Source organism: Lasioglossum baleicum, unplaced genomic scaffold (genome assembly GCF_051020765.1).
Source record: "Lasioglossum baleicum unplaced genomic scaffold, iyLasBale1 scaffold0075, whole genome shotgun sequence".
In the NCBI taxonomy this organism is placed as follows: domain Eukaryota; kingdom Metazoa; phylum Arthropoda; class Insecta; order Hymenoptera; family Halictidae; genus Lasioglossum; species Lasioglossum baleicum.
In genome coordinates this window covers 63,628-84,836 of record NW_027469135.1, presented here as the reverse complement: position 1 = coordinate 84,836, position 21,209 = coordinate 63,628, and positions in this window count along the sequence as shown.

Sequence of the window (21,209 nt, the reverse complement as noted above, 5' to 3'; positions counted from 1 at the left end):
CTGCGCATGCGCATCCCACAAAACCTGCGCATGCGCATCCCACAAAACCTCGCACGTGTTTTTACTCGACTAGCCTGCGGGATGCATCCTCTCGCACGTGTTTTTACCCGACTAGCCTGCGGGATGCATCCTCTCGCACGTGTTTTTACTCGACTAGCCTGCGGGATGCATCCTCTCGCACGTGTTTTTACTCGACTAGCCTGCAGGATGCATCCTCTCGCACGTGTTTTTACTCGACTAGCCTGCGGGATGCATCCTCTCGCACGTGTTTTTGCTCGACCAGCCTGCGGGATGCATCCTCTCGCACGTGTTTTTACTCGACTAGCCTGCGGGATGCATCCTCTCGCACGTGTTTTTACTCGACTAGCCATGCGCATCCCAAAAAACCTGCGCATGCGCATCCCACAAAACCTGCGCATGCGCATCCCACAAAACCTCGCACGTGTTTTCACTCGACTAGCCTGCGGGATGCATCCTCTCGCACGTGTTTTTGCTCGACTAGCCATGCGCATCCCAGAAAACCTCGCACGTGTTTTTACTCGACTAGCCTGCGGGATGCATTCTCTCGCACGTGTTTTTGCTCGACCAGCCTGCGGGATTCATCCTCTCGCACGTGTTTTTACTCGACCAGCCTGCGGGATGCATCCTCTCGCACGTGTTTTTACTCGACTAGCCTTCGGGATTCATCCTCTCGCACGTGTTTTTACTCGACTAGCCTGCGGGATGCATCCTCTCGCACGTGTTTTTGCTCGACTAGCCATGCGCATCCCAAAAAACCTGCGCATGCGCATCCCAAAAAACCTGCGCATGCGCATCCCACAAAACCTGCGCATGCGCATCCCACAAAACCTCGCACGTGTTTTTACTCGACTAGCCTGCGGGATGCATCCTCTCGCACGTGTTTTTGCTCGACTAGCCATGCGCATCCCAAAAAACCTGCGCATGCGCATCCCACAAAAACCTGCGCATGCGCATCCCACAAAACCTGCGCATGCGCATCCCACAAAACCTGCGCATGCGCATCCCACAAAACCTCGCACGTGTTTTTACTCGGCTACCCTGCGGGATGCATCCTCTCGCACGAGTTTTTACTCGTCTAGCCTGCAGGATGCATCCTCTCGCACGTGTTTTTACTCGACTAGCCTGCGGAATGCATCCTCTCGCACGTGTTTTTGCTCGACTAGCCTGCGGGATGCATCCTCTCGCACGTGTTTTTACTCGACTAGCCTGCGGGATGCATCCTCTCGCACGTTTTTACTCGACTAGCCTGCGGGATGCATCCTCTCGCACGTGTTTTTACTCGTCTAGCCTGCAGGATGCATCCTCTCGCACGTGTTTTTACTCGACTAGCCTGCGGAATGCATCCTCTCGCACGTGTTTTTGCTCGACTAGCCATGCGCATGCCAAAAAACCTGTGCATGAGCATCCCAAAAAACCTGCGCATGCGCATCCCACAAAACCTGCGCATGCGCATCCCACAAAACCTCGCACGTGTTTGTGCTCGACTAGCCTGCGGGAAGCATCCTCTTGCACGTGTTTTTACTCGACTAGCCTGCGGGATGCATCCTCTCGCACGTGTTTTTACTCGACTAGCCTGCGGGAAGCATCCTCTCGCACGTGTTTTTACTCGACTAGCCTGCGGGATGCATCCTCTCGCACGTGTTTTTACTCGACTAGCCTGCGGGATGCATCCTCTCGCACGTGTTTTTACTCGACTACCCTGCGGGATGCATCCTCTCGCACGTGTTTTTGCTCGACTAGCCATGCGCATCCCAAAAAACCTGCGCATGCGCATCCCACAAAACCTGCGCATGCGCATCCCACAAAACCTCGCACGTGTTTTTACTCGACTAGCCTGCGGGATGCATCCTCTCGCACGTGTTTTTGCTCGACTAGCCATGCGCATCCCAAAAAACCTGCGCATGCGCATCCCACAAAAACCTGCGCATGCGCATCCCACAAAACCTGCGCATGCGCATCCCACAAAACCTGCGCATGCGCATCCCACAAAACCTGCGCATGCGCATCCCACAAAACCTGCGCATGCGCATCCCACAAAACCTCGCACGTGTTTTTACTCGGCTACCCTGCGGGATGCATCCTCTCGCACGTGTTTTTACTCGTCTAGCCTGCAGGATGCATCCTCTCGCACGTGTTTTTACTCGACTAGCCTGCGGAATGCATCCTCTCGCACGTGTTTTTGCTCGACTAGCCATGCGCATGCCAAAAAACCTGTGCATGAGCATCCCAAAAAACCTGCGCATGCGCATCCCACAAAACCTGCGCATGCGCATCCCACAAAACCTCGCACGTGTTTGTGCTCGACTAGCCTGCGGGAAGCATCCTCTTGCACGTGTTTTTACTCGACTAGCCTGCGGGATGCATCCTCTCACACGTGTTTTTACTCGACTAGCCTGCGGGAAGCATCCTCTCGCACGTGTTTTTACTCGACTAGCCTGCGGGATGCATCCTCTCGCACGTGTTTTTACCCGACTAGCCTGCGGGATGCATCCTCTCGCACGTGTTTTTACTCGACTAGCCTGCGGGATGCATCCTCTCGCACGTGTTTTTACTCGACTAGCCTGCAGGATGCATCCTCTCGCACGTGTTTTTACTCGACTAGCCTGCGGGATGCATCCTCTCGCACGTGTTTTTACTCGACTAGCCATGCGCATCCCAAAAAACCTGCGCATGCGCATCCCACAAAACCTGCGCATGCGCATCCCACAAAACCTCGCACGTGTTTTCACTCGACTAGCCTGCGGGATGCATCCTCTCGCACGTGTTTTTGCTCGACTAGCCATGCGCATCCCACAAAACCTCGCACGTGTTTTTACTCGACTAGCCTGCGGGATGCATTCTCTCGCACGTGTTTTTGCTCGACCAGCCTGCGGGATTCATCCTCTCGCACGTGTTTTTACTCGACTAGCCTGCGGGATGCATCCTCTCGCACGTGTTTTTACTCGACTAGCCTTCGGGATTCATCCTCTCGCACGTGTTTTTACTCGACTAGCCTGCGGGATGCATCCTCTCGCACGTGTTTTTACTCGACTAGCCTGCAGGATGCATCCTCTCGCACGTGTTTTTACTCGACTAGCCTGCGGGATGCATCCTCTCGCACGTGTTTTTACTCGACTAGCCATGCGCATCCCAAAAAACCTGCGCATGCGCATCCCACAAAACCTGCGCATGCGCATCCCACAAAACCTCGCACGTGTTTTCACTCGACTAGCCTGAGGGATGCATCCTCTCGCACGTGTTTTTGCTCGACTAGCCATGCGCATCCCACAAAACCTCGCACGTGTTTTTACTCGACTAGCCTGCGGGATGCATTCTCTCGCACGTGTTTTTGCTCGACCAGCCTGCGGGATTCATCCTCTCGCACGTGTTTTTACTCGACTAGCCTGCGGGAAGCATCCTCTCGCACGTGTTTTTACTCGACTAGCCTGCGGGATGCATCCTCTCGCACGTGTTTTTACTCGACTAGCCTGCGGGATGCATCCTCTCGCACGTGTTTTTACTCGACTACCCTGCGGGATGCATCCTCTCGCACGTGTTTTTGCTCGACTAGCCATGCGCATCCCAAAAAACCTGCGCATGCGCATCCCACAAAACCTGCGCATGCGCATCCCACAAAACCTCGCACGTGTTTTTACTCGACTAGCCTGCGGGATGCATCCTCTCGCACGTGTTTTTACCCGACTAGCCTGCGGGATGCATCCTCTCGCACGTGTTTTTACTCGACTAGCCTGCGGGATGCATCCTCTCGCACGTGTTTTTACTCGACTAGCCTGCAGGATGCATCCTCTCGCACGTGTTTTTACTCGACTAGCCTGCGGGATGCATCCTCTCGCACGTGTTTTTGCTCGACCAGCCATGCGCATCCCAAAAAACCTGCGCATGCGCATCCCACAAAAACCTGCGCATGCGCATCCCACAAAACCTGCGCATGCGCATCCCACAAAACCTGCGCATGCGCAACCCACAAAACCTGCGCATGCGCATCCCACAAAACCTGCGCATGCGCATCCCACAAAACCTCGCACGTGTTTTTACTCGGCTACCCTGCGGGATGCATCCTCTCGCACGTGTTTTTACTCGACTAGCCTGCGGGATGCATCCTCTCGCTCGTTTTTACTCGACTAGCCTGCGGGATGCATCCTCTCGCACGTGTTTTTACTCGTCTAGCCTGCAGGATGCATCCTCTCGCACGTGTTTTTACTCGACTAGCCTGCGGAATGCATCCTCTCGCACGTGTTTTTGCTCGACTAGCCATGCGCATGCCAAAAAACCTGTGCATGAGCATCCCAAAAAACCTGCGCATGCGCATCCCACAAAACCTGCGCATGCGCATCCCACAAAACCTCGCACGTGTTTGTGCTCGACTAGCCTGCGGGAAGCATCCTCTTGCACGTGTTTTTACTCGACTAGCCTGCGGGATGCATCCTCTCGCACGTGTTTTTACTCGACTAGCCTGCGGGAAGCATCCTCTCGCACGTGTTTTTACTCGACTAGCCTGCGGGATGCATCCTCTCGCACGTGTTTTTACCCGACTAGCCTGCGGGATGCATCCTCTCGCACGTGTTTTTACTCGACTAGCCTGCGGGATGCATCCTCTCGCACGTGTTTTTACTCGACTAGCCTGCAGGATGCATCCTCTCGCACGTGTTTTTCCTCGACTAGCCTGCGGGATGCATCCTCTCGCACGTGTTTTTACTCGACTAGCCATGCGCATCCCAAAAAACCTGCGCATGCGCATCCCACAAAACCTGCGCATGCGCATTCCACAAAACCTGCGCATGCGCATCCCACAAAACCTCGCACGTGTTTTCACTCGACTAGCCTGCGGGATGCATCCTCTCGCACGTGTTTTTGCTCGACTAGCCATGCGCATCCCACAAAACCTCGCACGTGTTTTTACTCGACTAGCCTGCGGGATGCATTCTCTCGCACGTGTTTTTGCTCGACCAGCCTGCGGGATTCATCCTCTCGCACGTGTTTTTACTCGACTAGCCTGCGGGATGCATCCTCTCGCACGTGTTTTTACTCGACTAGCCTTCGGGATTCATCCTCTCGCACGTGTTTTTACTCGACTAGCCTGCGGAATGCATCCTCTCGCACGTGTTTTTGCTCGACTAGCCATGCGCATGCCAAAAAACCTGTGCATGAGCATCCCAAAAAACCTGCGCATGCGCATCCCACAAAACCTGCGCATGCGCATCCCACAAAACCTCGCACGTGTTTGTGCTCGACTAGCCTGCGGGAAGCATCCTCTTGCACGTGTTTTTACTCGACTAGCCTGCGGGATGCATCCTCTCGCACGTGTTTTTACTCGACTAGCCTGCGGGAAGCATCCTCTCGCACGTGTTTTTACTCGACTAGCCTGCGGGATGCATCCTCTCGCACGTGTTTTTACCCGACTAGCCTGCGGGATGCATCCTCTCGCACGTGTTTTTACTCGACTAGCCTGCGGGATGCATCCTCTCGCACGTGTTTTTACTCGACTAGCCTGCAGGATGCATCCTCTCGCACGTGTTTTTACTCGACTAGCCTGCGGGATGCATCCTCTCGCACGTGTTTTTACTCGACTAGCCATGCGCATCCCAAAAAACCTGCGCATGCGCATCCCACAAAACCTGCGCATGCGCATTCCACAAAACCTGCGCATGCGCATCCCACAAAACCTCGCACGTGTTTTCACTCGACTAGCCTGCGGGATGCATCCTCTCGCACGTGTTTTTGCTCGACTAGCCATGCGCATCCCACAAAACCTCGCACGTGTTTTTACTCGACTAGCCTGCGGGATGCATTCTCTCGCACGTGTTTTTGCTCGACCAGCCTGCGGGATTCATCCTCTCGCACGTGTTTTTACTCGACTAGCCTGCGGGATGCATCCTCTCGCACGTGTTTTTACTCGACTAGCCTTCGGGATTCATCCTCTCGCACGTGTTTTTACTCGACTAGCCTGCGGGATGCATCCTCTCGCACGTGTTTTTGCTCGACTAGCCATGCGCATCCCAAAAAACCTGCGCATGCGCATCCCAAAAAACCTGCGCATGCGCATCCCAAAAAACCTGCGCATGCGCATCCCACAAAACCTGCGCATGCGCATCCCACAAAACCTCGCACGTGTTTTTACTCGACTAGCCTGCGGGATGCATCCTCTCGCACGTGTTTTTGCTCGACTAGCCATGCGCATCCCAAAAAACCTGCGCATGCGCATCCCACAAAAACCTGCGCATGCGCATCCCACAAAACCTGCGCATGCGCATCCCACAAAACCTGCGCATGCGCATCCCACAAAACCTCGCACGTGTTTTTACTCGGCTACCCTGCGGGATGCATCCTCTCGCACGAGTTTTTGCTCGACTAGCCATGCGGGATGCATCCTCTCGCACGTGTTTTTACTCGTCTAGCCTGCAGGATGCATCCTCTCGCACGTGTTTTTACTCGACTAGCCTGCGGGATGCATCCTCTCGCACGTGTTTTTGCTCGACCAGCCTGCGGGATGCATCCTCTCGCACGTGTTTTTACTCGACTAGCCTGCGGGATGCATCCTCTCGCACGTGTTTTTGCTCGACTAGCCATGCGCATCCCAAAAAACCTGCGCATGCGCATCCCAAAAAACCTGCGCATGCGCATCCCAAAAAACCTGCGCATGCGCATCCCACAAAACCTGCGCATGCGCATCCCACAAAACCTCGCACGTGTTTTTACTCGACTAGCCTGCGGGATGCATCCTCTCGCACGTGTTTTTACTCGACTACCCTGCGGGATGCATCCTCTCGCACGTGTTTTTGCTCGACTAGCCATGCGCATCCCAAAAAACCTGCGCATGCGCATCCCACAAAACCTGCGCATGCGCATCCCACAAAACCTCGCACGTGTTTTCACTCGACTAGCCTGCGGGATGCATCCTCTCGCACGTGTTTTTGCTCGACTAGCCATGCGCATCCCACAAAACCTCGCACGTGTTTTTACTCGACTAGCCTGCGGGATGCATTCTCTCGCACGTGTTTTTGCTCGACCAGCCTGCGGGATGCATCCTCTCGCACGTGTTTTTGCTCGACTAGCCTGCGGGATGCATCCTCTCGCACGTGTTTTTACTCGACTAGCCTGCGGGATGCATCCTCTCGCACGTGTTTTTGCTCGACCAGCCTGCGGGATGCATCCTCTCGCACGTGTTTTTGCTCGACTAGCCATGCGCATCCCAAAAAACCTGCGCATGCGCATCCCAAAAAACCTGCGCATGCGCATCCCAAAAAACCTGCGCATGCGCATCCCAAAAAACCTGCGCATGCGCATCCCACAAAACCTGCGCATGCGCATCCCACAAAACCTCGCACGTGTTTTTACTCGACTAGCCTGCGGGATGCATCCTCTCGCACGTGTTTTTACTCGACTACCCTGCGGGATGCATCCTCTCGCACGTGTTTTTGCTCGACTAGCCATTCGCATCCCAAAAAACCTGCGCATGCGCATCCCACAAAACCTGCGCATGCGCATCCCACAAAACCTGCGCATGCGCATCCCACAAAACCTCGCACGTGTTTTCACTCGACTAGCCTGCGGGATGCATCCTCTCGCACGTGTTTTTGCTCGACCAGCCTGCGGGATGCATCCTCTCGCACGTGTTTTTGCTCGACTAGCCTGCGGGATGCATCCTCCCGCACGTGTTTTTACTCGACTAGCCTGCGGGATGCATCCTCTCGCACGTGTTTTTACCCGACTAGCCTGCGGGATGCATCCTCTCGCACGTGTTTTTACTCGACTAGCCTGCGGGATGCATCCTCTCGCACGTGTTTTCACTCGACTAGCCTGCAGGATGCATCCTCTCGCACGTGTTTTTACTCGACTAGCCTGCGGGATGCATCCTCTCGCACGTGTTTTTGCTCGACCAGCCTGCGGGATGCATCCTCTCGCACGTGTTTTTGCTCGACTAGCTTGCGGGATGCATCCTCTCGCACGTGTTTTTACTCGACTAGCCTGCGGGATTCATCCTCTCGCACGTGTTTTCACTCGACTAGCCTGCGGGATGCATCCTCTCGCACGTGTTTTTGCTCGACTAGCCATGCGCATCCCACAAAACCTCGCACGTGTTTTTACTCGACTAGCCTGCGGGATGCATTCTCTCGCACGTGTTTTTGCTCGACCAGCCTGCGGGATTCATCCTCTCGCACGTGTTTTTACTCGACTAGCCTGCGGGATGCATCCTCTCGCACGTGTTTTTACTCGACTAGCCTTCGGGATTCATCCTCTCGCACGTGTTTTTACTCGACTAGCCTGCGGGATGCATCCTCTCGCACGTGTTTTTGCTCGACTAGCCATGCGCATCCCAAAAAACCTGCGCATGCGCATCCCAAAAAACCTGCGCATGCGCATCCCAAAAAACCTGCGCATGCGCATCCCACAAAACCTGCGCATGCGCATCCCACAAAACCTCGCACGTGTTTTTACTCGACTAGCCTGCGGGATGCATCCTCTCGCACGTGTTTTTGCTCGACTAGCCATGCGCATCCCAAAAAACCTGCGCATGCGCATCCCACAAAAACCTGCGCATGCGCATCCCACAAAACCTGCGCATGCGCATCCCACAAAACCTGCGCATGCGCATCCCACAAAACCTCGCACGTGTTTTTACTCGGCTACCCTGCGGGATGCATCCTCTCGCACGAGTTTTTGCTCGACTAGCCATGCGGGATGCATCCTCTCGCACGTGTTTTTACTCGTCTAGCCTGCAGGATGCATCCTCTCGCACGTGTTTTTACTCGACTAGCCTGCGGAATGCATCCTCTCGCACGTGTTTTTGCTCGACTAGCCATGCGCATGCCAAAAAACCTGTGCATGAGCATCCCAAAAAACCTGCGCATGCGCATCCCACAAAACCTGCGCATGCGCATCCCACAAAACCTCGCACGTGTTTGTGCTCGACTAGCCTGCGGGAAGCATCCTCTTGCACGTGTTTTTACTCGACTAGCCTGCGGGATGCATCCTCTCGCACGTGTTTTTACTCGACTAGCCTGCGGGAAGCATCCTCTCGCACGTGTTTTTACTCGACTAGCCTGCGGGATGCATCCTCTCGCACGTGTTTTTACTCGACTAGCCTGCGGGATGCATCCTCTCGCACGTGTTTTTACTCGACTACCCTGCGGGATGCATCCTCTGGCACGTGTTTTTGCTCGACTAGCCATGCGCATCCCAAAAAACCTGCGCATGCGCATCCCACAAAACCTGCGCATGCGCATCCCACAAAACCTCGCACGTGTTTTTACTCGACTAGCCTGCGGGATGCATCCTCTCGCACGTGTTTTTACCCGACTAGCCTGCGGGATGCATCCTCTCGCACGTGTTTTTACTCGACTAGCCTGCGGGATGCATCCTCTCGCACGTGTTTTTACTCGACTAGCCTGCAGGATGCATCCTCTCGCACGTGTTTTTACTCGACTACCCTGCGGGATGCATCCTCTCGCACGTGTTTTTGCTCGACTAGCCATGCGCATCCCAAAAAACCTGCGCATGCGCATCCCACAAAACCTGCGCATGCGCATCCCACAAAGCCTCGCACGTGTTTTCACTCGACTAGCCTGCGGGATGCATCCTCTCGCACGTGTTTTTGCTCGACTAGCCATGCGCATCCCACAAAACCTCGCACGTGTTTTTACTCGACTAGCCTGCGGGATGCATTCTCTCGCACGTGTTTTTGCTCGACCAGCCTGCGGGATGCATCCTCTCGCACGTGTTTTTGCTCGACTAGCCTGCGGGATGCATCCTCTCGCACGTGTTTTTACTCGACTAGCCTGCGGGATGCATCCTCTCGCACGTGTTTTTGCTCGACTAGCCTGCGGGAAGCATCCTCTCGCACGTGTTTTTACTCGACTAGCCTGCGGGATGCATCCTCTCGCACGTGTTTTTGCTCGACTAGCCATGCGCATCCCAAAAAACCTGCGCATGCGCATCCCAAAAAACCTGCGCATGCGCATCCCAAAAAACCTGCGCATGCGCATCCCACAAAACCTGCGCATGCGCATCCCACAAAACCTCGCACGTGTTTTTACTCGACTAGCCTGCGGGATGCATCCTCTCGCACGTGTTTTTGCTCGACTAGCCATGCGCATCCCAAAAAACCTGCGCATGCGCATCCCACAAAAACCTGCGCATGCGCATCCCACAAAACCTGCGCATGCGCATCCCACAAAACCTGCGCATGCGCATCCCACAAAACCTCGCACGTGTTTTTACTCGGCTACCCTGCGGGATGCATCCTCTCGCACGAGTTTTTGCTCGACTAGCCATGCGGGATGCATCCTCTCGCACGTGTTTTTACTCGTCTAGCCTGCAGGATGCATCCTCTCGCACGTGTTTTTACTCGACTAGCCTGCGGGATGCATCCTCTCGCACGTGTTTTTGCTCGACCAGCCTGCGGGATGCATCCTCTCGCACGTGTTTTTACTCGACTAGCCTGCGGGATGCATCCTCTCGCACGTGTTTTTGCTCGACTAGCCATGCGCATCCCAAAAAACCTGCGCATGCGCATCCCAAAAAACCTGCGCATGCGCATCCCACAAAACCTGCGCATGCGCATCCCACAAAACCTCGCACGTGTTTTTACTCGACTAGCCTGCGGGATGCATCCTCTCGCACGTGTTTTTACTCGACTACCCTGCGGGATGCATCCTCTCGCACGTGTTTTTGCTCGACTAGCCATTCGCATCCCAAAAAACCTGCGCATGCGCATCCCACAAAACCTGCGCATGCGCATCCCACAAAACCTGCGCATGCGCATCCCACAAAACCTCGCACGTGTTTTCACTCGACTAGCCTGCGGGATGCATCCTCTCGCACGTGTTTTTGCTCGACCAGCCTGCGGGATGCATCCTCTCGCACGTGTTTTTGCTCGACTAGCCTGCGGGATGCATCCTCCCGCACGTGTTTTTACTCGACTAGCCTGCGGGATGCATCCTCTCGCACGTGTTTTTACCCGACTAGCCTGCGGGATGCATCCTCTCGCACGTGTTTTTACTCGACTAGCCTGCGGGATGCATCCTCTCGCACGTGTTTTCACTCGACTAGCCTGCAGGATGCATCCTCTCGCACGTGTTTTTACTCGACTAGCCTGCGGGATGCATCCTCTCGCACGTGTTTTTGCTCGACCAGCCTGCGGGATGCATCCTCTCGCACGTGTTTTTGCTCGACTAGCTTGCGGGATGCATCCTCTCGCACGTGTTTTTACTCGACTAGCCTGCGGGATTCATCCTCTCGCACGTGTTTTCACTCGACTAGCCTGCGGGATGCATCCTCTCGCACGTGTTTTTGCTCGACTAGCCATGCGCATCCCACAAAACCTCGCACGTGTTTTTACTCGACTAGCCTGCGGGATGCATTCTCTCGCACGTGTTTTTGCTCGACCAGCCTGCGGGATTCATCCTCTCGCACGTGTTTTTACTCGACTAGCCTGCGGGATGCATCCTCTCGCACGTGTTTTTACTCGACTAGCCTTCGGGATTCATCCTCTCGCACGTGTTTTTACTCGACTAGCCTGCGGGATGCATCCTCTCGCACGTGTTTTTGCTCGACTAGCCATGCGCATCCCAAAAAACCTGCGCATGCGCATCCCAAAAAACCTGCGCATGCGCATCCCAAAAAACCTGCGCATGCGCATCCCACAAAACCTGCGCATGCGCATCCCACAAAACCTCGCACGTGTTTTTACTCGACTAGCCTGCGGGATGCATCCTCTCGCACGTGTTTTTGCTCGACTAGCCATGCGCATCCCAAAAAACCTGCGCATGCGCATCCCACAAAAACCTGCGCATGCGCATCCCACAAAACCTGCGCATGCGCATCCCACAAAACCTGCGCATGCGCATCCCACAAAACCTCGCACGTGTTTTTACTCGGCTACCCTGCGGGATGCATCCTCTCGCACGAGTTTTTGCTCGACTAGCCATGCGGGATGCATCCTCTCGCACGTGTTTTTACTCGTCTAGCCTGCAGGATGCATCCTCTCGCACGTGTTTTTACTCGACTAGCCTGCGGAATGCATCCTCTCGCACGTGTTTTTGCTCGACTAGCCATGCGCATGCCAAAAAACCTGTGCATGAGCATCCCACAAAACCTGCGCATGCGCATCCCACAAAACCTCGCACGTGTTTTTACTCGACTAGCCTGCGGGATGCATCCTCTCGCACGTGTTTTTGCTCGACTAGCCATGCGCATCCCAAAAAACCTGCGCATGCGCATCCCACAAAAACCTGCGCATGCGCATCCCACAAAACCTGCGCATGCGCATCCCACAAAACCTGCGCATGCGCATCCCACAAAACCTCGCACGTGTTTTTACTCGGCTACCCTGCGGGATGCATCCTCTCGCACGAGTTTTTGCTCGACTAGCCATGCGGGATGCATCCTCTCGCACGTGTTTTTACTCGTCTAGCCTGCAGGATGCATCCTCTCGCACGTGTTTTTACTCGACTAGCCTGCGGAATGCATCCTCTCGCACGTGTTTTTGCTCGACTAGCCATGCGCATGCCAAAAAACCTGTGCATGAGCATCCCAAAAAACCTGCGCATGCGCATCCCACAAAACCTGCGCATGCGCATCCCACAAAACCTCGCACGTGTTTGTGCTCGACTAGCCTGCGGGAAGCATCCTCTTGCACGTGTTTTTACTCGACTAGCCTGCGGGATGCATCCTCTCGCACGTGTTTTTACTCGACTAGCCTGCGGGAAGCATCCTCTCGCACGTGTTTTTACTCGACTAGCCTGCGGGATGCATCCTCTCGCACGTGTTTTTACTCGACTAGCCTGCGGGATGCATCCTCTCGCACGTGTTTTTACTCGACTACCCTGCGGGATGCATCCTCTCGCACGTGTTTTTGCTCGACTAGCCATGCGCATCCCAAAAAACCTGCGCATGCGCATCCCACAAAACCTGCGCATGCGCATCCCACAAAACCTCGCACGTGTTTTTACTCGACTAGCCTGCGGGATGCATCCTCTCGCACGTGTTTTTACCCGACTAGCCTGCGGGATGCATCCTCTCGCACGTGTTTTTACTCGACTAGCCTGCGGGATGCATCCTCTCGCACGTGTTTTTACTCGACTAGCCTGCAGGATGCATCCTCTCGCACGTGTTTTTACTCGACTACCCTGCGGGATGCATCCTCTCGCACGTGTTTTTGCTCGACTAGCCATGCGCATCCCAAAAAACCTGCGCATGCGCATCCCACAAAACCTGCGCATGCGCATCCCACAAAGCCTCGCACGTGTTTTCACTCGACTAGCCTGCGGGATGCATCCTCTCGCACGTGTTTTTGCTCGACTAGCCATGCGCATCCCACAAAACCTCGCACGTGTTTTTACTCGACTAGCCTGCGGGATGCATTCTCTCGCACGTGTTTTTGCTCGACCAGCCTGCGGGATGCATCCTCTCGCACGTGTTTTTGCTCGACTAGCCTGCGGGATGCATCCTCTCGCACGTGTTTTTACTCGACTAGCCTGCGGGATGCATCCTCTCGCACGTGTTTTTGCTCGACTAGCCTGCGGGAAGCATCCTCTCGCACGTGTTTTTACTCGACTAGCCTGCGGGATGCATCCTCTCGCACGTGTTTTTACTCGACTAGCCTGCGGGATGCATCCTCTCGCACGTGTTTTTACTCGACTACCCTGCGGGATGCATCCTCTCGCACGTGTTTTTGCTCGACTAGCCATGCGCATCCCAAAAAACCTGCGCATGCGCATCCCACAAAACCTGCGCATGCGCATCCCACAAAACCTCGCACGTGTTTTTACTCGACTAGCCTGCGGGATGCATCCTCTCGCACGTGTTTTTACCCGACTAGCCTGCGGGATGCATCCTCTCGCACGTGTTTTTACTCGACTAGCCTGCGGGATGCATCCTCTCGCACGTGTTTTTACTCGACTAGCCTGCAGGATGCATCCTCTCGCACGTGTTTTTACTCGACTAGCCTGCGGGATGCATCCTCTCGCACGTGTTTTTGCTCGACCAGCCTGCGGGATGCATCCTCTCGCACGTGTTTTTACTCGACTAGCCTGCGGGATGCATCCTCTCGCACGTGTTTTTGCTCGACTAGCCATGCGCATCCCAAAAAACCTGCGCATGCGCATCCCAAAAAACCTGCGCATGCGCATCCCAAAAAACCTGCGCATGCGCATCCCACAAAACCTCGCACGTGTTTTTACTCGACTAGCCTGCGGGATGCATCCTCTCGCACGTGTTTTTACTCGACTACCCTGCGGGATGCATCCTCTCGCACGTGTTTTTGCTCGACTAGCCATGCGCATCCCAAAAAACCTGCGCATGCGCATCCCACAAAACCTCGCACGTGTTTTCACTCGACTAGCCTGCGGGATGCATCCTCTCGCACGTGTTTTTGCTCGACTAGCCATGCGCATCCCACAAAACCTCGCACGTGTTTTTACTCGACTAGCCTGCGGGATGCATTCTCCCGCACGTGTTTTTGCTCGACCAGCCTGCGGGATGCATCCTCTCGCACGTGTTTTTGCTCGACTAGCCTGCGGGATGCATCCTCTCGCACGTGTTTTTACTCGACTAGCCTGCGGGATGCATCCTCTCGCACGTGTTTTTGCTCGACCAGCCTGCGGGATGCATCCTCTCGCACGTGCTTTTACTCGACTAGCCTGCGGGATGCATCCTCTCGCACGTGTTTTTGCTCGACTAGCCATGCGCATCCCAAAAAACCTGCGCATGCGCATCCCAAAAAACCTGCGCATGCGCATCCCAAAAAACCTGCGCATGCGCATCCCAAAAAACCTGCGCATGCGCATCCCAAAAAACCTGCGCATGCGCATCCCACAAAACCTGCGCATGCGCATCCCACAAAACCTCGCACGTGTTTTTACTCGACTAGCCTGCGGAATGCATCCTCTCGCACGTGTTTTTGCTCGACTAGCCATGCGCATGCCAAAAAACCTGTGCATGAGCATCCCAAAAAACCTGCGCATGCGCATCCCACAAAACCTGCGCATGCGCATCCCACAAAACCTCGCACGTGTTTGTGCTCGACTAGCCTGCGGGAAGCATCCTCTTGCACGTGTTTTTACTCGACTAGCCTGCGGGATGCATCCTCTCGCACGTGTTTTTACTCGACTAGCCTGCGGGAAGCATCCTCTCGCACGTGTTTTTACTCGACTAGCCTGCGGGATGCATCCTCTCGCACGTGTTTTTACCCGACTAGCCTGCGGGATGCATCCTCTCGCACGTGTTTTTACTCGACTAGCCTGCGGGATGCATCCTCTCGCACGTGTTTTTACTCGACTAGCCTGCAGGATGCATCCTCTCGCACGTGTTTTTACTCGACTAGCCTGCGGGATGCATCCTCTCGCACGTGTTTTTACTCGACTAGCCATGCGCATCCCAAAAAACCTGCGCATGCGCATCCCACAAAACCTGCGCATGCGCATCCCACAAAACCTGCGCATGCGCATCCCACAAAACCTCGCACGTGTTTTCACTCGACTAGCCTGCGGGATGCATCCTCTCGCACGTGTTTTTGCTCGACTAGCCATGCGCATCCCACAAAACCTCGCACGTGTTTTTACTCGACTAGCCTGCGGGATGCATTCTCTCGCACGTGTTTTTGCTCGACCAGCCTGCGGGATTCATCCTCTCGCACGTGTTTTTACTCGACTAGCCTGCGGGATGCATCCTCTCGCACGTGTTTTTACTCGACTAGCCTTCGGGATTCATCCTCTCGCACGTGTTTTTACTCGACTAGCCTGCGGGATGCATCCTCTCGCACGTGTTTTTGCTCGACCAGCCTGCGGGATGCATCCTCTCGCACGTGTTTTTGCTCGACTAGCTTGCGGGATGCATCCTCTCGCACGTGTTTTTACTCGACTAGCCTGCGGGATTCATCCTCTCGCACGTGTTTTCACTCGACTAGCCTGCGGGATGCATCCTCTCGCACGTGTTTTTGCTCGACTAGCCATGCGCATCCCACAAAACCTCGCACGTGTTTTTACTCGACTAGCCTGCGGGATGCATTCTCTCGCACGTGTTTTTGCTCGACCAGCCTGCGGGATTCATCCTCTCGCACGTGTTTTTACTCGACTAGCCTGCGGGATGCATCCTCTCGCACGTGTTTTTACTCGACTAGCCTTCGGGATTCATCCTCTCGCACGTGTTTTTACTCGACTAGCCTGCGGGATGCATCCTCTCGCACGTGTTTTTGCTCGACTAGCCATGCGCATCCCAAAAAACCTGCGCATGCGCATCCCAAAAAACCTGCGCATGCGCATCCCAAAAAACCTGCGCATGCGCATCCCACAAAACCTGCGCATGCGCATCCCACAAAACCTCGCACGTGTTTTTACTCGACTAGCCTGCGGGATGCATCCTCTCGCACGTGTTTTTGCTCGACTAGCCATGCGCATCCCAAAAAACCTGCGCATGCGCATCCCACAAAAACCTGCGCATGCGCATCCCACAAAACCTGCGCATGCGCATCCCACAAAACCTGCGCATGCGCATCCCACAAAACCTCGCACGTGTTTTTACTCGGCTACCCTGCGGGATGCATCCTCTCGCACGAGTTTTTGCTCGACTAGCCATGCGGGATGCATCCTCTCGCACGTGTTTTTACTCGTCTAGCCTGCAGGATGCATCCTCTCGCACGTGTTTTTACTCGACTAGCCTGCGGAATGCATCCTCTCGCACGTGTTTTTGCTCGACTAGCCATGCGCATGCCAAAAAACCTGTGCATGAGCATCCCAAAAAACCTGCGCATGCGCATCCCACAAAACCTGCGCATGCGCATCCCACAAAACCTCGCACGTGTTTGTGCTCGACTAGCCTGCGGGAAGCATCCTCTTGCACGTGTTTTTACTCGACTAGCCTGCGGGATGCATCCTCTCGCACGTGTTTTTACTCGACTAGCCTGCGGGAAGCATCCTCTCGCACGTGTTTTTACTCGACTAGCCTGCGGGATGCATCCTCTCGCACGTGTTTTTACTCGACTAGCCTGCGGGATGCATCCTCTCGCACGTGTTTTTACTCGACTACCCTGCGGGATGCATCCTCTGGCACGTGTTTTTGCTCGACTAGCCATGCGCATCCCAAAAAACCTGCGCATGCGCATCCCACAAAACCTGCGCATGCGCATCCCACAAAACCTCGCACGTGTTTTTACTCGACTAGCCTGCGGGATGCATCCTCTCGCACGTGTTTTTACCCGACTAGCCTGCGGGATGCATCCTCTCGCACGTGTTTTTACTCGACTAGCCTGCGGGATGCATCCTCTCGCACGTGTTTTTACTCGACTAGCCTGCAGGATGCATCCTCTCGCACGTGTTTTTACTCGACTACCCTGCGGGATGCATCCTCTCGCACGTGTTTTTGCTCGACTAGCCATGCGCATCCCAAAAAACCTGCGCATGCGCATCCCACAAAACCTGCGCATGCGCATCCCACAAAGCCTCGCACGTGTTTTCACTCGACTAGCCTGCGGGATGCATCCTCTCGCACGTGTTTTTGCTCGACTAGCCATGCGCATCCCACAAAACCTCGCACGTGTTTTTACTCGACTAGCCTGCGGGATGCATTCTCTCGCACGTGTTTTTGCTCGACCAGCCTGCGGGATGCATCCTCTCGCACGTGTTTTTGCTCGACTAGCCTGCGGGATGCATCCTCTCGCACGTGTTTTTACTCGACTAGCCTGCGGGATGCATCCTCTCGCACGTGTTTTTGCTCGACTAGCCTGCGGGAAGCATCCTCTCGCACGTGTTTTTACTCGACTAGCCTGCGGGATGCATCCTCTCGCACGTGTTTTTGCTCGACTAGCCATGCGCATCCCAAAAAACCTGCGCATGCGCATCCCAAAAAACCTGCGCATGCGCATCCCAAAAAACCTGCGCATGCGCATCCCACAAAACCTGCGCATGCGCATCCCACAAAACCTCGCACGTGTTTTTACTCGACTAGCCTGCGGGATGCATCCTCTCGCACGTGTTTTTGCTCGACTAGCCATGCGCATCCCAAAAAACCTGCGCATGCGCATCCCACAAAAACCTGCGCATGCGCATCCCACAAAACCTGCGCATGCGCATCCCACAAAACCTGCGCATGCGCATCCCACAAAACCTCGCACGTGTTTTTACTCGGCTACCCTGCGGGATGCATCCTCTCGCACGAGTTTTTGCTCGACTAGCCATGCGGGATGCATCCTCTCGCACGTGTTTTTACTCGTCTAGCCTGCAGGATGCATCCTCTCGCACGTGTTTTTACTCGACTAGCCTGCGGGATGCATCCTCTCGCACGTGTTTTTGCTCGACCAGCCTGCGGGATGCATCCTCTCGCACGTGTTTTTACTCGACTAGCCTGCGGGATGCATCCTCTCGCACGTGTTTTTGCTCGACTAGCCATGCGCATCCCAAAAAACCTGCGCATGCGCATCCCAAAAAACCTGCGCATGCGCATCCCACAAAACCTGCGCATGCGCATCCCACAAAACCTCGCACGTGTTTTTACTCGACTAGCCTGCGGGATGCATCCTCTCGCACGTGTTTTTACTCGACTACCCTGCGGGATGCATCCTCTCGCACGTGTTTTTGCTCGACTAGCCATTCGCATCCCAAAAAACCTGCGCATGCGCATCCCACAAAACCTGCGCATGCGCATCCCACAAAACCTGCGCATGCGCATCCCACAAAACCTCGCACGTGTTTTCACTCGACTAGCCTGCGGGATGCATCCTCTCGCACGTGTTTTTGCTCGACCAGCCTGCGGGATGCATCCTCTCGCACGTGTTTTTGCTCGACTAGCCTGCGGGATGCATCCTCCCGCACGTGTTTTTACTCGACTAGCCTGCGGGATGCATCCTCTCGCACGTGTTTTTACCCGACTAGCCTGCGGGATGCATCCTCTCGCACGTGTTTTTACTCGACTAGCCTGCGGGATGCATCCTCTCGCACGTGTTTTCACTCGACTAGCCTGCAGGATGCATCCTCTCGCACGTGTTTTTACTCGACTAGCCTGCGGGATGCATCCTCTCGCACGTGTTTTTGCTCGACCAGCCTGCGGGATGCATCCTCTCGCACGTGTTTTTGCTCGACTAGCTTGCGGGATGCATCCTCTCGCACGTGTTTTTACTCGACTAGCCTGCGGGATTCATCCTCTCGCACGTGTTTTCACTCGACTAGCCTGCGGGATGCATCCTCTCGCACGTGTTTTTGCTCGACTAGCCATGCGCATCCCACAAAACCTCGCACGTGTTTTTACTCGACTAGCCTGCGGGATGCATTCTCTCGCACGTGTTTTTGCTCGACCAGCCTGCGGGATTCATCCTCTCGCACGTGTTTTTACTCGACTAGCCTGCGGGATGCATCCTCTCGCACGTGTTTTTACTCGACTAGCCTTCGGGATTCATCCTCTCGCACGTGTTTTTACTCGACTAGCCTGCGGGATGCATCCTCTCGCACGTGTTTTTGCTCGACTAGCCATGCGCATCCCAAAAAACCTGCGCATGCGCATCCCAAAAAACCTGCGCATGCGCATCCCAAAAAACCTGCGCATGCGCATCCCACAAAACCTGCGCATGCGCATCCCACAAAACCTCGCACGTGTTTTTACTCGACTAGCCTGCGGGATGCATCCTCTCGCACGTGTTTTTGCTCGACTAGCCATGCGCATCCCAAAAAACCTGCGCATGCGCATCCCACAAAAACCTGCGCATGCGCATCCCACAAAACCTGCGCATGCGCATCCCACAAAACCTGCGCATGCGCATCCCACAAAACCTCGCACGTGTTTTTACTCGGCTACCCTGCGGGATGCATCCTCTCGCACGAGTTTTTGCTCGACTAGCCATGCGGGATGCATCCTCTCGCACGTGTTTTTACTCGTCTAGCCTGCAGGATGCATCCTCTCGCACGTGTTTTTACTCGACTAGCCTGCGGAATGCATCCTCTCGCACGTGTTTTTGCTCGACTAGCCATGCGCATGCCAAAAAACCTGTGCATGAGCATCCCAAAAAACCTGCGCATGCGCATCCCACAAAACCTGCGCATGCGCATCCCACAAAACCTCGCACGTGTTTGTGCTCGACTAGCCTGCGGGAAGCATCCTCTTGCACGTGTTTTTACTCGACTAGCCTGCGGGATGCATCCTCTCGCACGTGTTTTTACTCGACTAGCCTGCGGGAAGCATCCTCTCGCACGTGTTTTTACTCGACTAGCCTGCGGGATGCATCCTCTCGCACGTGTTTTTACTCGACTAGCCTGCGGGATGCATCCTCTCGCACGTGTTTTTACTCGACTACCCTGCGGGATGCATCCTCTCGCACGTGTTTTTGCTCGACTAGCCATGCGCATCCCAAAAAACCTGCGCATGCGCATCCCACAAAACCTGCGCATGCGCATCCCACAAAACCTCGCACGTGTTTTTACTCGACTAGCCTGCGGGATGCATCCTCTCGCACGTGTTTTTACCCGACTAGCCTGCGGGATGCATCCTCTCGCACGTGTTTTTACTCGACTAGCCTGCGGGATGCATCCTCTCGCACGTGTTTTTACTCGACTAGCCTGCAGGATGCATCCTCTCGCACGTGTTTTTACTCGACTACCCTGCGGGATGCATCCTCTCGCACGTGTTTTTGCTCGACTAGCCATGCGCATCCCAAAAAACCTGCGCATGCGCATCCCACAAAACCTGCGCATGCGCATCCCACAAAGCCTCGCACGTGTTTTCACTCGACTAGCCTGCGGGATGCATCCTCTCGCACGTGTTTTTGCTCGACTAGCCATGCGCATCCCACAAAACCTCGCACGTGTTTTTACTCGACTAGCCTGCGGGATGCATTCTCTCGCACGTGTTTTTGCTCGACCAGCCTGCGGGATGCATCCTCTCGCACGTGTTTTTGCTCGACTAGCCTGCGGGATGCATCCTCTCGCACGTGTTTTTACTCGACTAGCCTGCGGGATGCATCCTCTCGCACGTGTTTTTGCTCGACTAGCCTGCGGGAAGCATCCTCTCGCACGTGTTTTTACTCGACTAGCCTGCGGGATGCATCCTCTCGCACGTGTTTTTACTCGACTAGCCTGCGGGATGCATCCTCTCGCACGTGTTTTTACTCGACTACCCTGCGGGATGCATCCTCTCGCACGTGTTTTTGCTCGACTAGCCATGCGCATCCCAAAAAACCTGCGCATGCGCATCCCACAAAACCTGCGCAT